The sequence below is a fragment of the Anabrus simplex genome, chromosome 1, assembly GCF_040414725.1.
Source record: "Anabrus simplex isolate iqAnaSimp1 chromosome 1, ASM4041472v1, whole genome shotgun sequence".
NCBI lineage: Eukaryota > Metazoa > Arthropoda > Insecta > Orthoptera > Tettigoniidae > Anabrus > Anabrus simplex.
The window spans coordinates 689,069,653-689,089,896 of NC_090265.1; positions in this window are offsets into that span (position 1 = coordinate 689,069,653).

Sequence of the window (20,244 nt, forward strand, 5' to 3'; positions counted from 1 at the left end):
TCCAGCATCCGGACGATTCTAGAAGGGCCGGTGCAGGTATATAAGAGAGGAACGACCTGCCTGCAGTCAGAGGACGAGTTCGACTGTGCTAGCGAGAACACGTATGTGCTTCTCGCTCCGCCGTCCCTCTCCTCTCACCGAGACCTTCTGAGACCTTCGAGAGATTACACTACCTGTCCCAGCCGGTTACCGCTTCTCGGTACCTAGGGTTAGATAGGGAATCTGAAGGCCAGGGACCCGCTTAACAACGGACCATCACGCGTCTACTAGCTCGTTTTAGAATGTCCCCACACAGAAACACACGGAGCCAGATTCGTAATGTCCAAAACAGCAAAACTACGTTTAGGAAAGAGCAATTTGTCAGCGAGTCTGGGGTCACAACAGACAAATGCGACGAACTTCAAGAGGTGACGGAGAGTGAGGAGATGCCGTTTTCACGGCTCCCTGCTCACTCTACGGCCGTCGGTCCATCAGCAGAGGGTACAGCGCTGTTCTCACAGCGCACCCCCCCCGACAACCACTCCCAGTAGGGTGGGGCTGATCAGCCTCATATCACCAGTCAAGGACATCCTTAAGGGCTTATTCCTTAACATGAACGAGGGAACCCTACACAAGCTACAAACGGCCATGAGCTGAGCTCGGCGGTACTAGTCCTATCGCCGCAGTTAAGCAACATAAGCCTTGGTCAGTGCGTGGATGGGTGTCCACAAGCGCGCAGCCCATCGCCAACGGCCCGCGCTACGGAGAAGGACCCGTCCGAGCGGGGACCGCTGGCGACCCACCACAGCGTGCCCCCCGTGAGCAATGGGCGGAATGCGTCAGAGGAGCAGAGAACAGACTTCACCCCTGATTCTCTGCAAGTAACTAGACGCAGGACGCTCACGTAACGTGGCGAGACATGCAGCACTTTACGCTCACCACCACCTCTAACACAACCACCACCACCACCAGGACAACTCCCATAACCATCCCGTCAGTAGCCACTGGCAAGCATATACCAGTGCAGCCGCTACCCACATGGCAAGCCTGCCATCTAGCCGAGCCCCTAGAGAGGAGCTCGCGGCACAGGGAAAGCGAAATAGTGAGCATGGCGTTATGTGCGAGTGAACGAGAACCGGGGCTAGCCTCCGAAGAGCCGGAACTCGCTCTAGGGAAGGAGCAGCCACATGATTCCACTGAGCCAGTGACTGGGGAGATACACAAACAGGAGACAATTTCTCCCCCCAACACAAACCTTGTACCGAAACACAACCTAGTGGCAAACCAGCCGGACGCCGGGAAAGCGGGACCTAGTTCCGCCAACCCGAGCGAGGAGGCGGTGCCCAAGGGAAGGAAAGAGGGCAAGAAAAAACGGACGTGGCGGAAGGCGCCACGTAAAGTCCTACCCCCCCCCCAAGCAAGCCGGCAAATCGGACTCTGACTCGGATGAGGCAAAACTGGTGATCGATGTATCAAGCACATTCCAGGGATGCCGATTCTGAAGGTTCGGAGGGAGAGGAACTGTGCGAGCGCGGGGTGACCGAAACCTTGGACCCAGCCACCCAGCCGGGAAACCAGGATTACGGTTTCAGGGAGGCCAGGAGGGGGAGAAAGAGAATAGGCGAGGAGAAAGGGAAAGACACCAAGCCTCTGAACCGTAAGGCTCAGCAAGGCGGGGGCCGAAAACCGAGTACCTGAGCAGAAAGCTCCACTGACACTTCCATTAATACGATTATGCCACCACCAACACAAACTACACACACGAGGCGGACACTTCAGAATCCACTTAAGCCACCCCAAACAACAAAACCAATCACCCGTAAGGGGTCTAACTCCCCACCCCTCACGGTATACACCAAAGACACTAAGGCACTTGAAGAGGGGCTCCTCAAAAAGCTACCACATGATCAGAGAAAATACTTCTTCTCTAGGCCGAGAGTTGACGCGCACGAAGCGATCCGGTTACACATGACTAGCTTTGAGAGCTACGAAACTGCTATCGGAGTGCTAAAAGGGCTAAATATTAATTTTGTAAAAGTATTGCCCAACAGCACTATGAAGCGGTTCGTAATGAGGACCCTCATCAACGGAAGTAATGCGGACGAAATCCAGCTTGCATTGAATGCACTTCGAAAACGATATAACACGGGTACAATTCCTCAATAATCGAACACATTTATTTTAATACACACACATACATGGAAGCCATCTTGCGAACAACAAAAAGCACTCAATCCAAAGATATTCTGCACATACACACAGTTGAAAATAATCAATATTATACAAGTCTTAGGCTTATTCCTACATCTTCCCCATCTAAGTTAACGGTGGTCACTCCAACGATAACTTACACCACACAATTAAAGGTGCAGTTTTAGAGGTTTACGAACCGCCCTTCCAGATCTTGTTTCCACCAGTTTACTGGGAGGCTCTTCGGTGATGGTCACGGTTTCCTCTTGGGGTTGTTCAGCAACTTCCTCTCGAAGTCTTCTGCCGTAGACTGCACTTTCACTCTGTTGGCCAAGTTCCAGTTCCAAAGGGTAGATTCTCTGCACTGGTCTCAGAAGCAAGCCACCTGAGGTCTTCACTCTGACCAGCCTGGTTTCACCATCAGTTCCCTTTAGGAGTTCAACAATTCTTCCCAAAAGCCACTCTATACGTTTTGTGTTGTCGTTTCCCGCCAACACTATTTCACCAACTGAAATCGGCCTATGCTGCTGTTTATTGGCTAACAACATCAACTGACCCAAGTATTCAGAACGAAATCTGCGTCGGAGGTCTCCTCGCAGCTTTTGCCGGTAGCGAAGTCTCTTATTTAGATCAATGGATTCAACTAAATAAAAATCTGGAACACCTATCTCTTCAAGTTCCTGTAGAAACGTACTGGGTGTTAGAGGAGTCAAATCACTGGGATTCTGAGACACATTCGTTAGGGGACGAGCATTGATGACAGCCTCACAGTCGCACAAAATTGTTTGCATCTCCTCGTAATCAACTGATGTTCGTCCTAGGACACGACGCAGTACTCTCTTCAATATTCCGATAAGCCTGTCCCACCAACCACCCCACCAGGATGCAGTTGGAGGATTAAACTTCCATTTAATTCTTCTGGCAGTGCTGTAAAGACAAATAGTATCCCAGTCCAATTTCTTACATGCATTATCAGTGCCAGAAAAGTTAGTACCATTGTCACTATAGACAAGAGATGGTCGACCTCTTCTACTAATGAATCTCCTAAAACTCTGAATGAAGCTGTCAGTTGAGAGGGAAGATATAAGCTCCAAATGCACTGCTCGATACACTCCACAAGTATACAAATACACCCATGCCTTTTTATTACTGCCCTTTTCCATATTGAGGTATAGTGGCCCTGCTAAATCAACACCAGTAACTTCAAATATCTTAGCATTTCGCACTCTATCTTCAGGAAGAGGTGCCGGGTTAACTTCTAAATGCTTGACTGTATGCTTCTTACGCTTAAGGCATTTATCCAGAACTGATCGAACAGTTAGTCTTCCACGAAGGATCCAAAATATTTCTCTAAGGAGCGTCATCATCATCTGTGGACCTGCGTGACGTGATTATTTATGTAAATCCATTATCAGGCGAAATACCACAGGATGCTCAGAACCATGCAGAACAGCTGGTTGACAAAAATCGTTTATATCCTTCGTATGCGAGACTTTTGTCATTAGGCGTAGAATTCCATTACTATCAATTAATGGGACCAAATTAGACAACTTAGGGTCTTTCACTCCAGAGAAAGCTTGTTTCTGAACCATATTTATAATTTTAAGCTCAGCCACCACTAATTCTTCTGTTGTCAAGTTACCATGGAATCTGTCATGTTCTTTCATACGACAATTCTTCACAAAGCGATATAACCAACCAATTAAACGTACGCTTTGCCTAAAAGTAGAGAAGCGGGCAAAAAACCAATCAGATTCAACTGTAGCTGAGAGCATGGAGGAAACAACACTTTTCTTCTTGCCGCGGGTAATCTCTTCTTCGTCAAAATGTACGTCTACCTTGGGCCATGTACTTGGTTGTTCTCGTAGCCAGTTAGGTCCCTCCCACCATCTTGATTCTAATAACTTCTTAGCAGTAGTGCCACGGGACGGCAGGTCTGCAGGATTCATGGTGCCTGGAACGTGCCTCCATACCTGTCGTTCAGTCAGTTCCTTGATTTCTTTAACTCGATTTGATATGAACACATCCCATTGATCTTCTCTTTGAATCCACGCTAAGACCGTAGTTGCATCACTCCAAAATATTGTCTTAATACCCGGGATATTGAAATCATGAACAATATTAGAGTACATTCTAGAAGCTATTGTTGCCGCTAACAACTCCAACCTCGGGATTGTCATTTTCTTGTTAGGCTTACTAATTGGAGATACTCTTGCTTTAGCGAGAATGAGCTGGACATGAACCTGATCCTGATGTTCAACGCGTAGATAAGCCACAGCTGCATACGAGAGTTGACTTGCGTCGCAGAAGATATGAAGTGTCCAGTTTTCTTGCAAATCTGACCCCGGTAGCCATCTGGGAATTTTGATTTCGTCTAAGCATGGCAAATACCTCATCCAGGTCAAGAATTGTGATTTAAGGTCCTCATTCACTTCCTAATCCCAACCTATACCTGATTCCCATGTTTGCTGCAATAGAAGTTTGGGAAGCAAGGAGACACTACAAGCTACTCCAATGGGGTCAAAAATCCGATGTGCTGCTGAGAGAATAATTTTCTTGGTGATTTTCTCCAGGCAAAGGGAATTTACCTTTTCTACATTTATGTATAAGGTATCTTCTGATTTATCCCACAGCAATCCTAAGACATTAGTAGGCTTTGTGAACTCCCGCCCTCGAAGCTCGAACTTTCTTTCACTCATGATGGAAGTTGCTTCGTCAATGAACTGCTGAAACTGGCTTATATTATCTACACTGGTCAAACAATTGTCAACATAAAAGCTCTGAGCTAACAGTTCTACCAAATCTTGAGAATAAGATGATGTACCTTCTTTACACTGGTTTAGTACAGTCTGCAGGTGGTACTTGATTACTGCTCCAAGAAGATATGGGCTACATGTCACCCCAAACACTACACGACAGTGTTGATAGATCTTCAAGGTACCCTGACGGTCGATCCACAAGAATCTCAAAAATGGCCGGTCTCCTTTAGAGATGCTGATCTGCAGGGAAGCACGCCGGTTGTCGGCCATTACTCCGATTCTCTTCAACCGGAAACGAGCCAATACTTTAGGAAGTAGTTCTATGAGATTCGGTCCCTTTTCAACACAACTGTTAACACTGGGATTCTTATTTTCACATGCAGATGCATCAAACACTGGACGGACAGGCGCGATACTATTCTGCTTCACGACGAGACGATGCGGCAAATAATGATAGGGAGAATCCATTGTTTCTTCAGGTACTTCTTCTATTACACCTTCCTGTATCCACTCATCCAGTACAGACTGATATGCATCATAGCAGCCTTCGGATTTTAATCATTTAACTGTGGAATGGACTCTCTTTACAGCCATATTGTAGTTGTTAGGTAGTGGAGGATGATTTTCTATCCAGGGTAGGCAGCACTCAAATCTACCATCCTCCTTGATCTTTACTGTATCCAAGAAATGTTGATGAGCAGCCTCTTGAAGTTCTAATTTACTCTTCTTCTCAGCAGGGTCCATTATGCCAAGGGCATCCAGAGTGCACAAATCAGATACACGGGCTCCTCTTGTTAGCATACCAGTCACCACCATAGCCATACTTTCCTCATTACCATGTTCTGAAGGTACTTTGCCCATTAAAATCCATCCCAAACGAGTTTCCATGGCCACTAGTCCAGTACTTAGTATCTTGTGGCCTCCTGTAAACAATTTGCCTGCAACATCAGCTCCAATTAATATTTCTATTGTCCATAAGATTCGATGTCACTCAAAACAATGTCCTGACTACTTAGTTCTTCAATCCAAGGACCTTGATGTACTGAAGGTATGGCACCACAAATTCTTGTTTGGTCTAATGCTTCAAAGTGACAGTTGTAGCTACTATCCAGACTAGAGAGATAAATAGTGTACACACAATGATGGTATACTCCAGTGGTTGTACCTCCAAATAGCGAGTGTTGAATATTTTCCTGTCTGCCAGTTTGATATCACATTTCCGTGGCTGTACTTTTCAAAATGTAGGAACGTTTCGATGCTGAATCAAGTAATGCTCTTACAGTCCTCTCAACTCCTTGACCCCGAACCTTGACAACTAGTGTTTGCATCAGCACCCCACAATGGTTCGACAAACTAGCTAAAGCCTCATCTTTCTGGACATGCGCACTAGAAGCCATCTTGTCTCCTGCTGAGTTAGGTCTCTCTACGGCTGAGTCTACCTGGGTTTGTGGCAACTTATCATACATAACCACAAAGTGTCCTCGACCAAAAATGATGCACCTAGGCCTATTTCTACATTTCTTCGCTGGATGTCCGACCTTGAGACAAGAAAAACAGCATTTTAGTCTCAAATGCAAGACGACGTTCTTGCAAAGTCATCTTCTAGGCCTTAACACAGTATTGAGACTTGTGATTAGACGAACAAAATACACACCCTGTTGTTTCTCTATCAGATGCAGTAAGGCGACCTGCCGCTGTAGGAATGTTCTCATTCGGATTAGTGGTGTAATTCAAGCTCTTTTCCTTCTTCTTTAGACCTCCCTTGACAGCTACCGAAGACAAAACGCCAAACCCTGGCATAGCCAAAGTAATCTTCTCTTCCTGTTCTACTTCACATCTAAGAAATTGCATCAAACTGTCTAAACGATTCTTGGAATTCACACTCTGGTCACCAACACTAGCGCCCCCTGGTTCAACCGCTAATTTTGAAGAAGACTGGCCAATGAGCGCGAATGAAGAAGTTCTCTCCCAAGTTCTTAGAATGTCCTCGGGCAAACATGACTCTACTGGTGGTAAAAGCATGGAATTAAACTTGGCCGTTGTGACACCTAAGTTTCCTAGGGCTCCTATGTGGCTCTGAAGCTTATCACAGAGGGATGATAAACACACCTTATTAGGTCTCACAGCATTCTGTAAGATTAAACTTAACAACTCCCTAATGTACACTTCTACCAGCAAATCATCCTTCCCATAGCGTGCTTTGAGACTTGATATTGCTTTACAATAATTTTTTTCCGATAGCAGGAAAGCTCTCAACTAAATCTCTTGCTCTGGATCCAGAAGTGGTGGCCTGTATGAGGTATTGGAATTTATCACTAGGGTCTAAAAGAGGGTCCTCGTCAATTTTCTTAAATTGTGACCAGAAAGGAAGCAAATCTTTTAGTTCACCTCCGAACTTCTTCAATTCCAACTGTACCGGGCGGTACACATCTACGCGACGCAAGTTCATATCTTGCGCCAATTGAAACTTCTCTACTGGAGAAACCCGGACCTTTAACCACCGAACTAACTCTACTAGTTATCAGAAGATGTCACTGAGTGTTTTTGATTTGCTTTTGTTTTTCATTGATCAAGAAGTGTGGACATTCTCCAACAGATCAATCTACCAAAAACTATGGTAATACACTCTGGCGCAATGGAATGAACTCTCTTGAAGAAATTTTGTATTCATAAGTTTTGTCTTTACTAAATTTTGTTCTGTGGTTTGTGGGTTGGCATATTAATCCTTTCTTTCCGCCTGTTTTGAATTTATTCAATCAGTAATTTCTGTAATTAATTTTCCTCCAATCATAGCTTTCTTCTTCAAATTTCCATGTGTAATTCTTTGTCTACCAATAAAAATTGAGGGGGGTGTCTACTAATTCTTGAAAGGTCTCGAATTTTCCACGAGGGTATAAAAACTGCTGATTTTCTTGTCTCGGGGCCACTAGTATAACATCTAACTCAGTGTGGGCAAATGTAGCAGGGGGCGGGAAGCGCCTCGTTCTTCAGGCAGCAGATCTTCAACAACGTAATGGCCTTTTAACATCTTTATTTCTTGCTAGCTCAGCAGTCTAACTCTCGGGGAGGTTTCCAAACCTTTAATATGTAATCCATCTCTTTAAAATGTAAATTCCTTTTCAGTCTATGTAAAAACTACAAATCTCTTTTATCGTAAAGCGGGGATAGAGAGTACTTCACCCTCTCAAGCTCCCCTTCATTTTGAAATTGAGGTGACTACGTTTTCATAACCGCTTCTTCTCTTCCTTGATGTATTAAAGTTTTTTCATACGAGTCACCTCCCTAGCTTGGGATCAGCCCCTGTGTATCGGCCTACAGCCACTTAGGTTTTAATATTGTGTATTTAGGAGTGCAAGTTCACGCCTCCAGTCCTTTCTGTACTTTGGGCCATTAACTTAACCTGATGTTTTGTTTTCTTCATGCGAAGGCCCTGTAGGTTGGGTATTAAATACCCCTGTTTCTTTGTGTGCCTTGAGGGCAGTTTGTGTAAAGTCAGTTTATGGCCTCTTAAATAGGCTTGAAAAATTGAGAGCGGGTCAGCTCCTTCTTGTGTGTGAAAGATGCCTCTGGGAGGCTTGAGGTTAATAGTTGGGAACAAGTGCTCCATGCAATTGGGGGTTTTCTGCCCTTCGGTAATTTATGGTTATGAGCTGAGGGCTCAGGAATTGTAACTTGGGGCACGAAGCCCAGAATTTGTAAGAACCCGAATCTCGGGCTTTTCTTGTAAATCTACTCTGGTACCTGATTTTGTTATTCCCCTATTGGAAACTGGTTTAAGTTTGGACTTCTTGATTGTGTACCTGATTTAACTTGTTGTTATTTGTTGTACGATCAAAATTCTATGTCACCATTGTTAAGTTTTGAAAATATAACCTTTTTTGAAATTTTAATTCATCTTTCGGACTTGTAGTTAGACCCATTCCAGCCCGCACCTTCTTTCATCTCTGACTTCCACGGAAAACTTCGTAACACCAACAAAGGCAGTTTGCATGAACGCTTAACTTGGAGTGACGAGTTAGAATTAACTGATACTGCAGGAGCTTCTGAGTTCCGGTCTTCATTTAATAATTTCGTAACAACAGTTTTAACCTTATAAAATATAAACTTATACTCGTCAGCCATACTGATTTCTTTGTCTAACTCGTCATCCCTAACCTCCACGTTCTCAATCATGTTAGTGAAGATAAGAGTATCCATACCTGTTAATTCATGAAATTTCGTTTCTAATAGATCCGTATGTGCACCAATATTTTCCGTATCTTTCTCCGGCATCTGTAGTGACGCGTCGAGCTCATTGTAGATATTGGTTATTGATCGCCGTAATACCGACCACCACCACTAACACAACCACCACTACCACCACCACCACCACCACCAGGACAACTCCCATAACCATCCCGTCAGTAGCCACTGGCAAGCATATACCGGCCATCTAGCCGAGCTCCTAGAGAGGAGCGCGCGGCACAGGGAAAGCGAAACAGTGAGCATGACGTTATGTGCGAGTGAACGGGAACCGGGGCTAGCCCCCGAAGTGCCGGAACTCGCTCCAGGGAAGGAGCAGCCACATGACTCCACTGAGCCAGTGACTGGGGAGATACACAAACAGGAGACAATTTCCCCCCCCCCCCCCAACACAAACCTTGTACCGAAACCCAACCTGGTGGCAAACCAGCCGGACGCCGGGAAAGCGGAACCTAGTTCCGCCAACCCGAGCGAGGAGGCGACGCCCAAGGGAAGGAAAGAGGGCAAGAAAAAACGGACGTGGCAGAAGGCGCCACGTAAAGTCCTACCCGCCCCCCCACCCAAGCAAGCCGGCAAATCGGACTCTGACTCGGATGAGGCAAAACTGGTGATCGATGTATCAAGCACATTCCAGGGATGCCGATTCTGAAGGTTCGGAGGGAGAGGAACTGTGCGAGCACGGGTTACCGAAACCTTGGACCCAGCCACCCAGCCGGGAAACCAGGATGACGGTGTCAGGGAGGCCAAGAGGGGGAGAAAGAGAATAGGCGAGGAGAAAGGGAAAGACACCAAGCCTCTGAACCGTAAGGCTCAGCAAGGCGGGGGTCGAAAACTGAGTACCCGAGCAGAAAGCTCCACTGACACTTCCATTAATACGATTATGCCACCACCAACACAAACTACACACACGAGGCGGACACTTCAGAATCCACCTCAGCCACCCCAAACAACAAAACCAATCACCCGTAAGGGGTCTACCCCCACCCCTCACGGTATACACCAAAGACACTAAGGCATTTGAAGAGGGGCTCCTCAAAAAGCTACCACATGATCAGAGAAAATACTACTTCTCTAGGCCGAGAGTTGACGCGCACGAAGCGATCCGGTTACACATGACTAGCTTTGAGAGCTACGAAACTGCTATCGGAGTGCTAAAAGGGCTAAATATTAATTTTGTAAAAGTATTGCCCAACAGAGCTATGAAGCGGTTCGTAATGAGGACCCCCATCAACGGAAGTAATGCGGACGAAATCCAGCTTGCATTGAAAGCACAGGATATCCCCGCATTCTCCGTGGTGCAGATGCGTACAGGGAATAGGCCAGCCAAGGGCAACCTATTCCTAGTTGGCGTGGCGGATAACCCAGGAGCGGACAACCTGAGGAAAATGCGGATGCTGGCGAACATGCTGGTGTCGGTCGAGCCATACCGCCCCCCAGCCACTGGCCCCCAATGTGGAGTGTGCCAGAGGCATGGCCATCCAGGGGCGGCGTGCCGATCAGAGCCCAGATGCCGCAGATGCGCCGCCTCCCACTTGTCCCGCGACTGCCCCCACGGCAACGACCCCGCGTACTCTAAGTGCGTCAACTGCGGAGGGAAACACGCGGCTAATTTTAAGGAGTGTCCCAGCCGCAGGGAATTCGAAGCCGCACATCAAGGCAAAGGGCCAAAGGGTGACAACCGTGGCAACCCTAAAGCCCAAGCAGGCCTTTCAGGCTCAGGCACTTCACGCAAAAAGAACCCAGGTCCCTCAGGTCTCGCAAGCCCGACAGGCACAAAGGGCCAAAACCAAGGCCCTCCAGGCAACCAGCGCCCATCAGGTAGAGGTCTATTAAACTTCAAACCCACACGGACGGAGGGTTCACACAACCCAGGGCCCTCAGCCCAACCAGCCCCCACCACCGACCAAGCTAAGACCTCAGGCAATAACAACAAAAAGGCATAGTCCCATGTAGTGAAACAAAGGCAGGTTAAGCCCATGCAAGATCCCACCGAGCTAACTGAGGGCCCGCCCCAGGCCAGCTCCACCCCCCACAAGATACCTGCCGACAGAAAACCAGCATCCGCACTACCGCCTCCACCACTACACCAGCCACTACCATCCCACCACCTACACCTGAAACACTAACACAGGTGCAACAGCCAGAAGGGAACATGGCAGGGTGTTCAAGGAGAAGATAGACGAAATTCTGAAAAACGTCTTTCCGAACTTGAACTTAACCGCGATCATAACCTCTGGAGTTATGATAGCCAAAATGGTGGCCGCGACCCTATCACTCCCATAGCTAGGGGACTTGGCGAACGCGATCTCCGAACTCCTGACCCTAGATGGCTGAACAAACCAACGAAGACGATAATAATAATAATAATAATAATAATAATAATAATAATAATAATAATAATAATAATAATAATAATAATAACACGCAGGAGCTTCGAATTCTAATATGGAACTGCCAGGGCGTCAGGTCTAGAAAATACGAACTCGAAGCCTTCCTAGCCGCGAACACCATACACGTAGCTCTCCTAACAGAAACCTTCCTCCCACCGGGGAAGAAGTTCACCATAAGAGGCTAAAAATTAAACAGAAGCGACAAGGCTAATAGAGTCGGAGGAGTGGCAGTTCTGGTAAGGAAGGACATTAAACATATGGAAATAGACTTACCAGAACTGGTCGAGCTGGAGGCATGCGGAATTCTTATGCCAGTGCGAGGAACAGTCGTCAATGTCATATCGGCATACTCCAGACCTAAACATCTTAAAACACAAGACATCGAATCGGTACTAAGGCTAAATCGAAACACGATCCTAGGAGGCGACCTAAACTCGAAACACGCCAGCTGGGGATGCCTGAAACCTAATGCAGACGGCACAAGGCTGTACAACCATATGCTATCCCAGGACTATGTGGTAACAGCCCCTAGTGAACCCACGTCCTAGCGCCAAACGAACAGGTCGACGCTATTCTTGACATAGCCCTACTGCGACATATTCCTCATAGACATAGCATAAGTCATTAACGACCTAGGGTCAAGGCATCAACCAGTGATACTTACACTGGTCGCGAACCCAGAGAAATATGAGAATAACCCCAAGTGTAGACTCAAATATAAAGCAGTCAAATGTGGTAAATTCGAAAGAAAACTCGATTAACTACTACAAGGGACTGAAGACATACAAATAGTAAACCCAGCCCAAACGGATGAATTCTTAAAGACACTCATAAATGCGATCCAGGCAGCCACAACTGCGAGTATCCCGGTACACAAACATAAACAACACAGTAACATCCAAATACCGGCCCACATTAAAGATCTAATACGCCAGCGCAACCAACACAAGCGCAAATGGGCCCGATACCACCACGATGAAGACCGGATACGTAAAAATGAACTCAGAGTCGAAATCGAACTAATGGAGTATAGGTCGCGGATCTGGAATAACAAACTGAGTACGTTTGACACTAATACCAGACCGGTATGTAACTTAGCGAGATATTTCACGCGAGAACCACACGTGATCCCAACAATTAAGGGACCTAACGGACCAGTTTACGAACACCAAGATAAAGCCGAGGTGATAGCCGACTCACTGGAAGAGGCCTTTACGCCCAATGACGAACCGTCAGACCTCGCCTTCATTAGGCAAACAGAGGCCAAGGTAGCGGAATTCCTAGCAAACGCACATAAGCCCGAGGTTAAGAAGACTAATATCCACGAAATTAAGTGGACAATAGATCACCTTAACCCGAAGGCACCCGGCCCTGACGAGATTCAGAACATAATACTCAAAAAGCTAACTCCGAAAGCCCTCCCACTACTCACTAAAATATACAAGGCAATGTTCCAATTGCAGTATTATCCGGAACAGTGAAAAAAGGCGAGAATCCTTGTATTTGGCAAACCAGGCAAGGACAAATCTGTTCTTGTTGTTTGAGTCATCAGTCCATAGACTGGTTTTATGCAGCTCTCCATGCCACCCTATCCTATGCTAACCTTTTCATTTCTACGTAACTATTGCATCCTACATCTGCTCTAATCTGCTTGTCATATTCATACCTTGGTCTACCCTTACCGTTCTTGGGGCCGATGACCTTCGATGTTAGGCCCCTTAAAACAACAAGCATCAACCTACCGTTCTTACCACCTACACTTCCTTCAAAAACCAACTGAACAAGTCCTGGGTGCCTTAAGATGTGTCCTACCATTCTATCTCTTCTTCTCGTCAAATTTAGCCTAATTCGATTCAGTCTCTTCATTCGTGATTTGACCTATCCATCTCACCCTCAGCATTCTTCTGTAACACCACATTTCAAAAGCTTCTATTCTCTTTCTTTCTGAGCTAGTTATCGTCCATGTTTCACTTCAATACAATGCAACGCTCCACACGAAAGTCTTCAAAATCCTCTTTCTAATTCCGATATCAATGCTTGAAATGAGCAAATTTCTTTTCTTAAGAAAGCACTTCCTTGCTTGTGGTAGTCTGCATTTTATGTCCTCCTTACTTCTGCCATCGTTAGTTATTTTACTACCCAAGTAACAATATTCATCTACTTCCTTTAAGACTTCATTTCCTAATCTAATATTTCCTGCATCACCTGCCTTCATTCGACTGCACTCCATTACTTTTGTTTTGGACTTATTTATTTTCATCTTGTACTCCTTACCCAAGACTTCATCCATACCACTCAGCAACTTCTCGAGATCTTCTGCAGTCTCAGATAAAATAACAATATCATCGGCAAATCTCAAGGTTTTGATTTCCTCTCCTTGGACTGTGATTCCCTTTCCAAATTTCTCTTTGATTTCCTTTACTGCCTGTTCTATGTAAACATTGAAACGGAGAGGGGACAAACTGCAGCCTTGCCTCACTCCTCTCTGGATTGCTGCTTCTTTTCAAAGCCCTCGATTCTTATCATTGCAGACTGATTTTTATACAGATTGTAGATAATTCTTCGTTCTCGGTATCTGATCCCTATCATCTTCAGAATCATAAATAGCTTGGTCCAATCAACATTATCGAATGCCTTTTCTAGATATACGAATGCATGTACGTGGGCTTGTCCTTCTTGATTCGATCCTCTAAGATCAGACGTAAAGTCAGGATTGCTTCACGTGTTCCTACGTTTCTTCTGAAGCCAAATTGATCATCTCCCAACTCAGCTTCAACTTCTTTTTCCATTCTTCTGTAAATAATACGTGTTGAAATTTTGCAGGCATGAGATACTAAACTAATGGTGCGATAGTTTTCACATCTGTCAGCGCCGGCTTTCTTGGGAATAGGTATAACAACATTCTTCCGAAAATCGGATGGGACTTCTCCTGTCTCATATATCTTGCACACGAAATGAAATAACATTGCCATGCTGGTTTCTCCTAAGGCAGTCAGTAATTCAGAGGGAATGTCATCAATTCCAGGTGCCTCGTTCCTATTTAGGTCACTCACAGCTCTATCAAACTCTGACTTCAAAATTGGGTCTCCCATTTCATCAGCATCAACAGCCTCTTCATGTTCCAGAACCAAATTATCTACATCTTTACCTTGATACAACTGTTGGATATGCTCCTGCCATCTTTCTGCTTTGTCTTCTTTCCCTAGAAGTGGCTTTCCATCTGAGCTCTTAATATTCATACGCCTAGATTTCCTTTCTCCAAAGGTTTCCTTGATTTTCCTGTATGCAGCATCTACCTTTCCCAGGACCATACAACCTTCGACATCCTTGCACTTCTCCTTCAGCCATTCTTCCTTAGCTACCTTGCACTTTCTATTCACTTGATTCTTTAATCGCCTGTATTCTTTTCTGCCCTCTTCATTTCTAGCTTTCTTGTACTTTCGTCGTTCATCAATCAGGTCTAGTATCTCCTGAGTTATCCACTGATTCTTAGTTGATCTTTTCTTCCTTCCTAACATTTCTTCAGCAGCCCTACCGACTTCATTTTTCATGACTCTCCACTCTTCCTCTATAGTGTTTCCTTCAGCCTTTTCATTTAGTCCTTTTGCAACATGTTCCTCGAAACAATCCCTCACACTCTTTTCTTTCAACTTATCTAGATCCCATCTTCTTGCATTCTTTCCTTTCTTCAACTTCAGATGGCATTTCATGACCAACAAGTTGTGGTCAGAGTCCACGTCTGCTCCTGGGAAAGTTTTGCAATCCAACACCTGGTTTCTGAATCTCTGCCTAATCATAATTAAGTCTATTTGATACCTTCCGGTGTCTCCAGGTCTCGTCATCGTATACAGCCACCGTTTCTGGTGTTTGAACCAAGTATTGGCAAGGAGTAAATTATGATCAATGCAGAATTCAACCAGCCGACTTCCTCTTTCGTTCCTTTGTCCCAATCCAAATTCTCCTACTATACTACCTTCTCTTCCTTGGCCTACCACTGCATTCCAGTCACCCATCACAATTATATTCTCGTCACCTTTTACATATTGTATTAAATCTTCTATCTCCTCATACATTACTTCGATTTCTTCATCATCCGCTGAACTAGTAGGCATATAGACCTGCACTAATGTGGTGGGCATTGGTTTGGTGTCTATCTTGACGACAGTAATTCTTTCACTATGCTGGTCGTAGTAGCTTACCCACTGCCCTATTTTCTTATTCATTATTAAACCAACTCCTGCATTTCCCCTGTTTGATTTTGTGTTGATAATTCGGTAGTCGCCTGACCAAAAATCTTGTTCTTCCTGCCAACGTACTTCACTTATACCAACTACATCTAACTTTAGCCTATCCATCTCTCTTTTCAGATTCTCTAACCTACCACAACGATTCAAACTTCTAACATTCCACGCTCCGACTCGCAGAATGTCAGTATCCATCTTCCTGATGATCGCCCCCTCTCGTGTAGTCCCCACCCGGAGATCCGAATGGGGGACTAGTTTACCTCCGGAATATTTTACCCGGGAGGAAGCCATCATCAGTGCATCATTCATACAGAGAGAGCTACATGTCCTCGGGAGTTTGTTACGGCTGTAGTTTCCCGTTGCTTTCAGGCGTGTAGCAGTATCAACACAGCTAAGCCATGTTGAGTATTATTACAAGGCCGTATCAATCATCCAGACTGCCGCCCTAGCAACTACCGAAAGGCTGCTACCCCCCTTTCGATGAACCATTCGTTAGTCTGGTCTCTCAACAGATACCCATCCGATATGGTTGCACCTGCGGCTCGGCTATCTGCATCATTGGAACACGCAAGCCTCCCCACCGCGGCAAGGTCACATGGTTCACAGAGGACAAATCTAACCCTAATAATTACAGGCCCATCAGCCTCCTGGACGCCCTCAGCAAAGTATTCGAGAAATTACTGCTGAAAAGGCTAATAGCACATATCAAGGAAAGAGGAATCATTCGAAATGAACAATTCGGTTTCAGGAACGGCCACTCCTCCCCGCAACTGCTTACCCGAGTCCTAGAAAAAGCGACCGTCGGACTAAACAAGCGGAGGGACACAGGCACGGTATTCCTTCATATCCAGAAGGCATTCGATAAAGTCTGGCACGAAGGCCTATTAGCGAAATTAATAGACCTCGAATTCCACCCAGGGTACATAAGATTAATTAAATCATACCTGGAAGGCCGAGAGTTCCAAGGAGATGTTCATAACACACTGTCAAGTACGCGACCAATCAGGGCGGGCGTAGCCCAAGGGTCACTAATAGGGCCAATCCTGTTCATACTATTTACGAATGACATGACGACAGCGGAACTCACTACCACGCACCTCTACGCGGATGACACTGCTATCACAGTAAAACACCCTCAGCTAGCATACACCCGAAAGAGACTACAAGTAGCAGTGCGAACCCTCGAGCCCTGGCTAACCAAATGGCGTATCAAGGTCAACGTTGACAAATGCCAAGCTGTGATGTTCACTAGGAAGAACAGACGCACACACAGGCCAGCCAATATAAAACCGTTCAAACTATTCAATCGAGATATAGCATGGCACGACAAGGTCAAATATCTAGGAGTAGTCCTAGATAGAAAACTAACCATGCTATATCACATTAAAGAGATCCAGCGGAAAACACACGCACGACTGTCACAGCTCTATTCCATACTGAATAAAAGATCCAGTTTTAACAAGAGAGTAGCAATCAACATGTACAAGGCCCTAATTAGGCCAATAATAACGTACGCAGCCCTGGCCTGGGGCTACACTGCTATGACGAACCTGGACAAGCTGGAACTAATACAAAACAAATGCATTCGAGCAGCGGCTAGACTCCCGTACGACACGCCAATACGCCAACTACGCTCAATTGCGAAAGACAGCTCGATAAGGCAACACATACGAAAACAAACACTCCGAATGTACACTAAGTCATGGGGTAGTAAGGTCAACCCACTTGTCAGTGGAATAGGACGCTATGACGTCGACCTATACACAAAATACCCCACGCCGAAACACATTCTGTTCAGCCACAGGGTTAGTAGGCCGGTGGCCCAAAACCGCCCTCGCTCTTAAGCTGACACCAACCCACTACACCGCTCCACTGAATACTACGCACACAAACCACACTGCAAACATTGTATATATATATATGTACATATGTCTACCTCTATCCTAGATTATGTTAACCGTACTATTACTATTGTTATGCTGTTATGTTGCAGATATAGCCACGAAAGGGAATCAAGCGAGGGAGGATTGAGAGAAGAAATACATCATGACGAAGGCATCTCAGCCATAATAAGGGACGACCCAATCCACCCCCGCCCCCTGCCAACGACAAGGGAGTGGACAGATAACCCACCCCTGATAATATCATTCAGTACCTTTTCATTATATGATTTGTTTTACAGGACACGAGAGCGGCTCGCACTCTAAAGTTTTAAATATATATATATGTGTGTGTGTGTGTATAAATTGTTGCAGAGACAAGTGTGTTCCAACACCGCACAGAGGGACATCGACAGGCGGAAGAAGATAGCCCCTTGCATCATGCAAGGCTTGGCTTTAATTCCCCCCTCTCCAAAAGGAGACTTGACACCAGGGACTGCTGGCAGCTGGGCAATGGGACGAACCTGTAGCCCAGAGCCCAGACGCTAGCAAACCCGAGCCACACCAGGCAGTGACAAGAAGGACTGATCCCCATAAGAACAGAAAATAGCAAGGAAATGGTTATGTTTGCATGACACATATTCCTAACCAACACGAGCTCTGGCCTATCTCCAGCCCACATCCTTGCATATGCTTTCAAAAGAAGCCAGGTTTTACATGTAGGCTCTTTCTTATGCGGTTTTTCCCTGACCCTTCAATACTATCCAACCAACACAATCTTGCCTGGTAACGTGTCCGACATGGAAACAGGGAGATACTCATTTGTATCACTTCCCACTCTACTCAGCTATCTCTTTCTCCTTAGAAATTAATAGCATGTCGGAGGCCATGTAGATTGAGTCGATGGTCACGGCGGGGGAGCGGGCCCCCCAGTAAAAAAAAAAAGCCTGCAGTCAGTGAGAGAAGTTGGTGTGGTTCAGTCGTGAGCGACTGCCAGTATAGTGAAGTATGTGAACTGCCGTGATTATCGGACTAGTGTGCTACAGTGCGGACTGTCTGCGAAGGAGAGAACGTGCAGCCGTGCGACGCGGGACCTTGTGAGTGTAAAATTGTGTAGTGTGAGAACAAGTGAAAAACGAAGGAAGAGAGAGCGCGCGAACTGCGTAAGCGTGTGTTATAAGCAAAAGTTGTGTGTAGTCTTGTGCCTAGCTAATAAATCTCAGTATTGAAGCTACCAGTCTAGTGTTAGTTGATCCTTCTACCCCGCCAACTCGTTACATCATGACCACTGTTTGTGTTTACCGATATTTTGGTGACGAAAGAAATAATTCCTTACGATGGCATTGAGTATTCACGTCATAATTAGGTACGGTACTACGGTCTATGACGGTGCAATGCGTAAATGTGTTTAATTGTATGCGACAACTCTAAGACGATGTCCGAAGGCAACGTAAGTCATGGATGTAAGTCATTTTGAAGAGATGCCACATAGTACAGCCAGCAGTGTTGTTTATTCAAAAGGAGTAAAATACATCACCAGAAATACTTCTGGAATGATCCGGCACTTGGCGACAGGAGGGAGGCAGTTGCCCCCACTTTGTGGATGAAACATTGCATTTGTATTCCATTTAAGCCGGCTGAAACGGGTATTTATTTAAAAGCAATTTAACCAAGCCCTGTTTTCTCAGATCTTACTATATTTTCTTAAATTATTACAAACGTTTTGGCGGAAATACGCATAAAGTGTAGTTTGTTGCGGCTAACTAATTTGTATAGCGCTACAACAAGTAGTGAAGACTTGTGAGCAAGGATAGCAGTCTTTTATTTGCCAAAGTTATGAACACTGAGGTATGTTTCACACGTTTGCCGTGCGCATTCGTCAGTCTGACAGTCTCTGTTAGTGTCTTGGTGTGTATTCAATAAATGATTTGAATTGTTTCATCACGCCGTACTTCTATACATCTGCAATTGTTCCTTTGATGAAAGTTTTAATGTATAGGATAAAAAAAACTCCTATTACCGCACTTAACTTCGTAAGCTGTTACCTCTCTGTCGAAGTTCGCTCAGAGCTTCAAAATTTACCATTTTGTAGATTTTTTTCACTTTTATGTACACCCCCTCCCGTCGCTTTATCCCACAATCCCAAGTACACCTTGTTGTCTGTACTTCTAATTCCCAATCGCCGCTACTGCTTAAAAGCGCATATCAATGAAGGGGAATAGTCACAGAAACCCTCTGTGGATGGGGCGGTTATCCACGGTATCCCCTGCTTATCGTAAGAGGCGATTAAAAGTGGCTCTTAACCTGGGAGCGTGGGTTGGGGGACCACGGCTCTCTCAGCTGAGTCATGATATTGCTTCCACTTGTGCCAGGCTCCTCACTATCATCTATCCTATCCGACCTCCCTTGGTCAACTCTTGTTCTTTTCCCACCCCGACGGTATTACAGCACTCGAGGCCTAAGGCGTTTTTCATTTTCATGCCCTTTGTGGCTCTTGTTTTTCTTTGGCAGACACCTTCATTTTTCTAAGTGTCGGACCCTTCCATTTTTTCTGATTAGT